The following is a 7742-nucleotide window of genomic DNA, read 5'->3' as shown; positions in this document are numbered from 1 at the left end:
AGGGGAGCGTTGGCGGAGAGGGGGGTGGGGGGATATGACCAAGGACTTACGCTTCAATGGGCGGCAACATCGCAAGTAAGGTCCATGGGAATAACCCTGAGCGAGGCCACGGGCTTACCTGGTTTACGAGGGACTCGAGTAGGGTCTGGCGGGTTGAACAGATGGATACGTGTGGCTCTGAGTTTGTGGGTCCAATTCGGTGACTAGGACCTCGTGTGGAGTTGTTTATATTCATGGGATAGTTTCTGCTGGTGTGAATCCTTGTTTCCTTACGTGTAAGGTGGTTTCTGTTAGAGATTATATATTTTTTCAAGAGAAAAGCAACAATACGTGGTCGTGAATTGATAGATACCGTGATCATGTGCAAAGGTCCCTGTAGGGCTGAGAGATGAGATCTGGGACATTGTGTGTTAATGTCAGTAACCGAGGACAATTTAGTATTTGTGAGGTTTTTTTAATAGGCTTTTCTTTTGCATACTATGGTGATTATGAAAGTGGATCACTGTCCAGCTGAGATCGAAAAACAGTGCATTGTTGTGTGGCCTAGTATGTGTTAGTTTGATGATCTGACTGCCAATGGCTATATGTACCTGGAAAATTGTAACTGTTAGGATAGTGAGTTTCATTATTTCCACAGTTTCATTATCTCTAAGAGTGGTACAATTACATCTTCTTGGAGCATCAAATTTAAGATGCAGAAAAATATTTACAATTTATCCGCCAAATAATTTAGATATTTTATAATGAATCAATGATGCTTTATGGGAAAGAATGCAAATTGGCATAACGTTTTAAAAGCAAGAAGAAATCAAAGTAATATCCAGTCATAGAGTGGCTGCTGTAGGTTTCCATTCTTCTGTGATGTTAAGGGTACTTAACCAGATAACTTTGAAAGCCCTAGACTAAGGAAATGATTTCCTGCTTGTGAACGCAGGTAGATTAGAACAGAGCCCAGAATTAGGGAATCAGATGTACTAGTTTATAGGTCATGCAAGGCAAGGAACCTGTTTGAGACTACATAATTAGTCCATCAGAACACTACTTGTCTTATTTCAAAAAGTGGTAATTACATTTTGTTATATCCTGAGTATACAAAAACCACTTCCTAAACAGTGCCTGATTCCTCTGTTGCAGTTGGCAATTTTGAACCTAAAATATTTGTATTTCTTTGACATTTCTGACACTTTTCCTTCAGATATCAAATAGTAGATAGAAACAAAGATAAAGAGCTAATGGTTATGCTGTTAGGGAAGAAGATAAAATTCCTTTTCATTTTTTTTTAAACGTTTTTTATTTATTTTTGGGACAGAGAGAGACAGAGCATGAATGGGGGAGGGGCAGAGAGAGAGGGAGACACAGAATCGGAAGCAGGCTCCAGGCTCCGAGCCATCAGCCCAGAGCCCGAAGCGGGGCTCGAACTCCCGGACCGCGAGATCGTGACCTGGCTGAAGTCCGACGCTTAACCGACTGCGCCACCCAGGCGCCCCTAAAATTCCTTTTCTAACACAATTTCAGAAGAAACTCCTCAATGTTCCTGGGGAGAAAAATGCTTGTTTGACCTTTTTTGTTGTTGTTGTTTCTCTTCCAAAAGTCCGTCTTTTGCTTCCCCCTAAGTGCCTTAATCACAGCCACAAATTCTTAAAATGCTTTCCCTGTCATCAAACACAGTAGCATTGCTCTCATTAATATTGCAGTAACAAATCTAGAAATGAAACACACCCATCAAAAGTAGGGTGAACAATTAGGTCTGGAGTGCCTTTACATGGGAATAGTACATAGCAGTGAAAGTTACTGCATCTATCATAGCATGAGCATTGAGCCATAGAAATATACCTGCAGGATGTTTCATTCATAAAATTTTAAAGAGGAAGAAAAACAATGATATTTTGTGCTTAAGCGGAAAATAATGGAAAACAAGGGCATGGTGAATAAAATTCAGGAATGTGGTAAGTTCAGAGAGGAGGAAAGATGAAAAAGAAAAGTTTTTAAAGGGATTCAAAGCTATTTCATGGCCCCATGGGCTGCTCTGAAAAGCCATCTTTGCATTGTTCGGGTAACCCGCTCTCCCACCTCGGGCGCATGCCTGCTCCCTGATGGTCCTCCAACTCTCGCTTGCTTTTGAATCTGCTGCATGGGGCCACTGGCATGCCCCATCATTTCAGGCACGGCCGTGGACCTCAGCTCCGATATCACCACCAAGGACTCACAGAAGAAGAAGGAAGTTGTGGAGGAGGTGGAGAAGGGAAGAGCTGCACCCGCTGATGGGAACACTAATGAGGAAAATCAGGAGCAGGAGGCCGACAATGAGGTAGATGAGGAAGACAAAGAAGGGGAGGAGGGAAAGGAGGTGGAGGGCCGAGGTGAGGGAAGAGGATGGAGAGGAAGATGATGAGGCCGAGGCAGCTACAGACACACGGGCAGCGGAAGATGGTGAGGATGCTGATGTGGACACCAAGAAGCGGAAGATCGATGATGATGACTAGACAGTGAAAAAGGGAAAGTTAAACTTGATAAACAACGACAAAAAATGCCACCAGGACCTCTTCATCCCCCACGTCCAGTCTGAAAATGTAAAGAGGGTCATCTTTGAGTGGAGAGTCCCATCGTGGGGAGCACCACCCACAGATGACCTCTTGCTCTGCCAGCCCCCCAGAACCACAGTGGGAATCTACAACAAGGGAGGAGAAAAGAATAAAAACTTACCAGCGCCTGAGAGGCTCAGTGGGTCAAGCCTCCCGCTCTTGATTTGGGTTCAGGTCATGATCTTACAGTTGGTGAGATGCTTCCCTGCGCCTGCTTGGTAGTCCCTCTCTCTCTCTCTCTCTCTCTCTCTCTGCCCCTCCCCCATGCAGCCTCTCTGTCTCTCTCTCAAAATAAATAAACTTTAAAAATTTTAATGAAAAAGGGCCAAGATAAAATTTCTTTTTCCCCCTTTTTTGTCTATGAAGTTGCTGTTTATTTATTGTTTGTCCTGTTTGAAGTGTGTGTGAATCAGTGTTTTCCAACAATAAACTGGAATTTTATTTTGCTGAGTTGTTCTTACAAGAAAACAAAGCACAATTATTTTATGTATTGTATTTCTTAAACTGGATTATATTACATAATTGTATACTGTTACTTTGATATATTCCTCATTAGTTGTAAATATTTGTTTATTCGTGATGAAATCTTAAAACTTTTTTGGTATAGGAATTGAATGCAACTGTGTGTGTTGGGAGGGGGATATGTACACCCGATTTTTAACATGTTCTACCCAAGGGGACTGTGGGAACTTATGAAGGTATGTACAGAGGAGAAACTAATAGATAACCTGTGTAAAAAGAAATTGCAGTTAAAAGTGTAAAAGGCATACCTACACCACTGTTATTTACATATGTGTGTTAAAAGATAGTTAAAAAATAATAATTATTATCACAAGCTAGTAGGCTTTCAGGTGTTTTTCACCTTATATTTTATGGCCTTCATTTGTTGACTTAAAATCTATTTTGTCTGGGGCGCCTGGGTGGCTCAGTTGGTTGAACATCTGACTTTGGCTCAGGTCATGATCTCACGGTTTGTGAGTTCGAGCCCCGCGTTGGGCTCTGTGCTGACAGCTCAGAGCCTGGAGCCTGCTTCAGATTCTGTGTTTCCCTCTCTCTCTGTTCCTCCCCTGCTTGCAGTCCGTCTCTCTCTCTCTCTCTCTCTCTCTCTCTCTCTCTCTCAAGAATAAATAAAGTTAAAAACAACTTTAAAAATCTATTTTGTCTGATACAATTATGGCCACCCCTGCTTTCTTTTGGTTACCATTTGCATGGAAGGTCTGTTTCCATACTTCACTTTCAGCCTATGTGTGTCCTTAAATCTAAAATTACTCTCTTGTAGACAACATATAGTTGGATTATGTTTATACGTTCAGCCACACTGTGTCTTTTGAATGGGGAATTTAATCCATGTATATCTAAAATAATTGTTGATAAAGACTATTATCATTTTGTTAGTCATTTTCTGTTTGTCTTATGGCTTTTTAAAAACATTTTTATTTATTTTTTGAGAGAGAGACAGAGCGCGAGCAGAGGAAGGGTAGAGAGAGACGGAGGCACAGAATCCCAAGCAGGCTCCAGGCTCTGAGCTGTTAGCACAGAGCCCGGCATGGGGCTCGAACCCATCAACCATGAGATCATGACCTGAGCCAAAGTCAGGTGCCCAATTGACTGAGTCACCTAGGCACCCCTGTCTTACGGCTTTTTTTCTCCCTCTTTTCCTCTTTTGCTCTCTTCCTTTGTGCTTCCTTGATTTTTTTGTAGTGTCATGATTTGGTTCCTTTCAAATTGTCTTTTGGGTATAGTCTATAAGTATTTCCTTTGTGGTTACTATGAGGTTTACATAAAACAGCTTGTAATTATAACTATCTGGGGGTGCCTGGGTAGCTCAGTTGGTTAAGTATCTGACTTCAGCCCAGGTCAAGATCCTGCACTTCGTGGGTTCGAGCCCCGCTTCGGCCTCGGTGCTGACAGCTTGGAGCCTGGAGCCTGCTTCAGATTCTGTGTCTCCCTCTCGCTCTGCCTCTCCCCCGCTTGTGCTCTGTCTCTCTGTCTCCCCAAAATAAATAAACACTTTAAAAATTTTTTAAATAGCTATCTGTATTAAACTAACAACTGCCTAATTTCACTTGCAAAGAAATACTCAACACTTTCACCTTTCTCCCCTCACCTTGTTATTGATGTCATACATTGTGTCTTTTTATATCGTGCATCCATTAACACATTTTAATAGTTACAGCTTTTTTATACTTCTTTTAACTTCTAAACCATACAGTGATTTCTGCACCACCATCACAGTTTTAGAGTATGCTGTATTTGTCTGTGAACTTACAGTGAGCTTTATGCTTTCATATGCTTTTTTTTTACAGTTTTATTTATTAAGCAATCTCTACACCCAATGTGGGGCTCGAACTCAGGACCCTGAAATCAAGAGTTGCAAGTTCTTCCAACTGAGCCAGCCAGGCACCCCTCATATGCTTTTTTTTTTTTTTTTAAGTAATCTATGCCCAACGTGGGGCTTGAACTCATGATGTAGAGATCGAGAGTTGCATGCTCCACCAGCTGAGCCAAACCAGGAACCCCTCGTATGCTTTTATGTTACTATTTAGCATCCTTTCATTTCAACTTGAAGGACTCTCTTTAGCATTCCTTGTAAGGCAGGTCTAGGGTGATAAACTCCCTCAGCTTTTGCTTTTCTGGGAAAGTCTCTGCATCTCCTTCATTTGTGAAGGATGGTTTTGCCAGATATATAAGTTCTTGGTTGGCATTTTTTTTTTCTTTCAGCATGTTGAATATATTATCCCACTCCCTTCTGGCCTGCAAGGCATCTGCTGAGAGCCTTATGGGGTTTCCCATATACATGACAAGCTGCTTGTCTCTTGCTGTTTTCAAAATACTCTTTGTCTTTGACTTTTGACAATTTGATTATATAGTCGACTCTTGAACAACATGGGCTTGAACTGTACAGGTCAACTTACACACAGATTTTTTTTTTTTTTACAAATGCAGTACAGTACTGTACATGTATTTCCTCTTATAATTTTCCTAATAACATTTTCTTTTCTCTAGTTTACTTCATTGTAAGAATACAGTATATAATACAGATAACATACAACATATATGTTAGTCACTATTTATGTTATCAGTAATGGTTCTGGTCAACAGTAGGCTATTAAGGTTAAAGGAAGTCAAACGTTATACATGGAATTTCTTTTGACTGCATGTTGAAAAGATGGAGTCAGTGTCCCCAATTCCCACATTGTTCAAGACTCAACTATAAAGTGTGGGTTTCTTTGGATTCATCTAGTTGAAGTCTACAGAGCTTCTTGATTCTGATATCCATTTCTTTTGCCCAACTTGGGAAGTTTTTAGCCATTATTTCTTTAAATAAGCTTTCTGCCCCCTTCTCTTTCCTTTCTTCTCTGGGACTCCCATAATGCATATATTGGTCCACTTTATGTCATTCCATAAGTCCTTAGGCTTTCTTCACTTTTTTTTTTCATTTTTCTTTTTATTTCTCTGAGTGTATAATTTTAATTGATCTATCTTTGTTGAATTCATTGATTATTCTGCTTGATCAAGCCAGCTGTTGAACCCTTCTAGTAAATTTTTCAGCTCAGTTATTATATTCTTTTGTCCTAAAATTTCTTTTTGATTCTTTTTTTATAATTTCTGTCTCTTTGTTGATGTTCCTGTTTGGTTCATGCATCATTTTATTGAGCATGTAAAGCATCTTTATGATGGTTATTTTGAATTATTTTTAAGTTAGTCACATAACTGCATTTCTTTAGGACCAACTTCTGGGGGGTTATTTTGCTCCTGTGTTTAGGCCATGCTCATTTCTTTATATGTATCATAACTTTGTGTTAAGATCCATGCATTTCAAAAGACAACCACTTTCTCCAGTCTTTATGGACTGGCTTCATTTAGGAGAAGACCCTTACCAATAAGCCTGGTAAGAGATTCTGGGAGACTCTGAGACCTTTTTTTAGGAGGGGTGCAACTTCTCTGGGCCTGTGTGTACAGTTTCTCAGTTAGGTTTGCCGGTTTCTTTTATAGAAGTATGTAATCTCTTACTACCTCTGGTATAGGTTTGTGGGACTGCAAGTTGTCTCATTCTATAGCAACAAGCTTTCCTCTCTCCCTTGTTCTCAATGGCCAGGAGGCATCCCAAGTATGCTGACTCCGCATCTGTGCCCTAGTCAGGTAAAACAGATACCTGTCCCTCAGACAGCCTTCTGGATTGCATGGAGCTGGGTGCATGCTCCACCTTTCTCCCTCCCTTCCAAGGGAGAAGCCTCAGGCTATGCTCTTTCTCCTGATCAAACCAAAGCATACTGACTGCAGCAAGCTGTTCCCCACCTGTTTTTTTTTGTTGTTGTTGTTCTCAGCAGCCCTCAGGTATTCAAGCTATGCTGGTTCTGTAAGTGCTGTGGATGAAGCTAGACAGAAATGGGCAGCCCTCTGAAGAGTCAGAACACAGGATGCATGAGTGGTAGGCCTCCCTACCAAATAAGAGGCCTCAAACTGTGTATATACATATACACACACACACACACACACACACACACATATATAGTATATAATTATATAACATATAATTATACAATAACATGTTATAATATATACATATACACATATATAATATATAATTATATAATATATAATATACAATAACATGTTATACAATAATATATATGTTATATATATATATATATATAATAAATATAATATAATTATACAATAACAATGGTATACTACTTGGTGATCAAAAAGAATGAAATCTTGCCATTTGCAACAATGTGGATGAACTGGAGGGTATTAGGCTAAGCGAAATAAGTTAGAGAAAGCCAAATATCATATGATTTCACTCACATGGATTTTAAAAAACACAGCAGATGAACATGGGGAAGAGAAGGAAAAATAAGATAAAAACAGAGATGGAGGAAAACCATGAGATGCTTAAATACAGAAAACAAACAGGGTGGCTAGAGGGGAGGTGGGGGGGGATGAGCTAAATGGGTGATGGGCATTAAGGAGGGTACTTGTTGGGATGAGCACTGGGTGTTATATGTAAGTGACGAATCACTGGGCTCTACTCCTGAAATCAATACTACACTGTATGTTGGGGTGCCTGGGTGGCTCAGTCGGTTAATGTCCAACTTTGGCTCAGGTCATGATCTCACAGGTTGTGAGTTCAAGCCCCACGTAGGGCTCTGTGCT

General features: G+C 40.4%; 1 pseudogene; it reads left to right on the top strand.

Moving 5' to 3' along the window:
* Nucleotides 1–2131: 2131 nt before the first annotated feature.
* Nucleotides 2132–2515, top strand: LOC121019038 (prothymosin alpha-like; annotated as a pseudogene).
* The last annotated feature ends 5227 nt before the right edge of the window (nucleotides 2516–7742 follow it).

This window comes from Herpailurus yagouaroundi, unplaced genomic scaffold, assembly GCF_014898765.1.
Source record: "Herpailurus yagouaroundi ecotype Mexico unplaced genomic scaffold, PumYag 220, whole genome shotgun sequence".
NCBI classification, from domain to species: domain Eukaryota; kingdom Metazoa; phylum Chordata; class Mammalia; order Carnivora; family Felidae; genus Herpailurus; species Herpailurus yagouaroundi.
The sequence above is the reverse complement of the archived record's forward strand: the minus strand, read 5'-3'. Positions and strand labels throughout refer to the sequence as shown.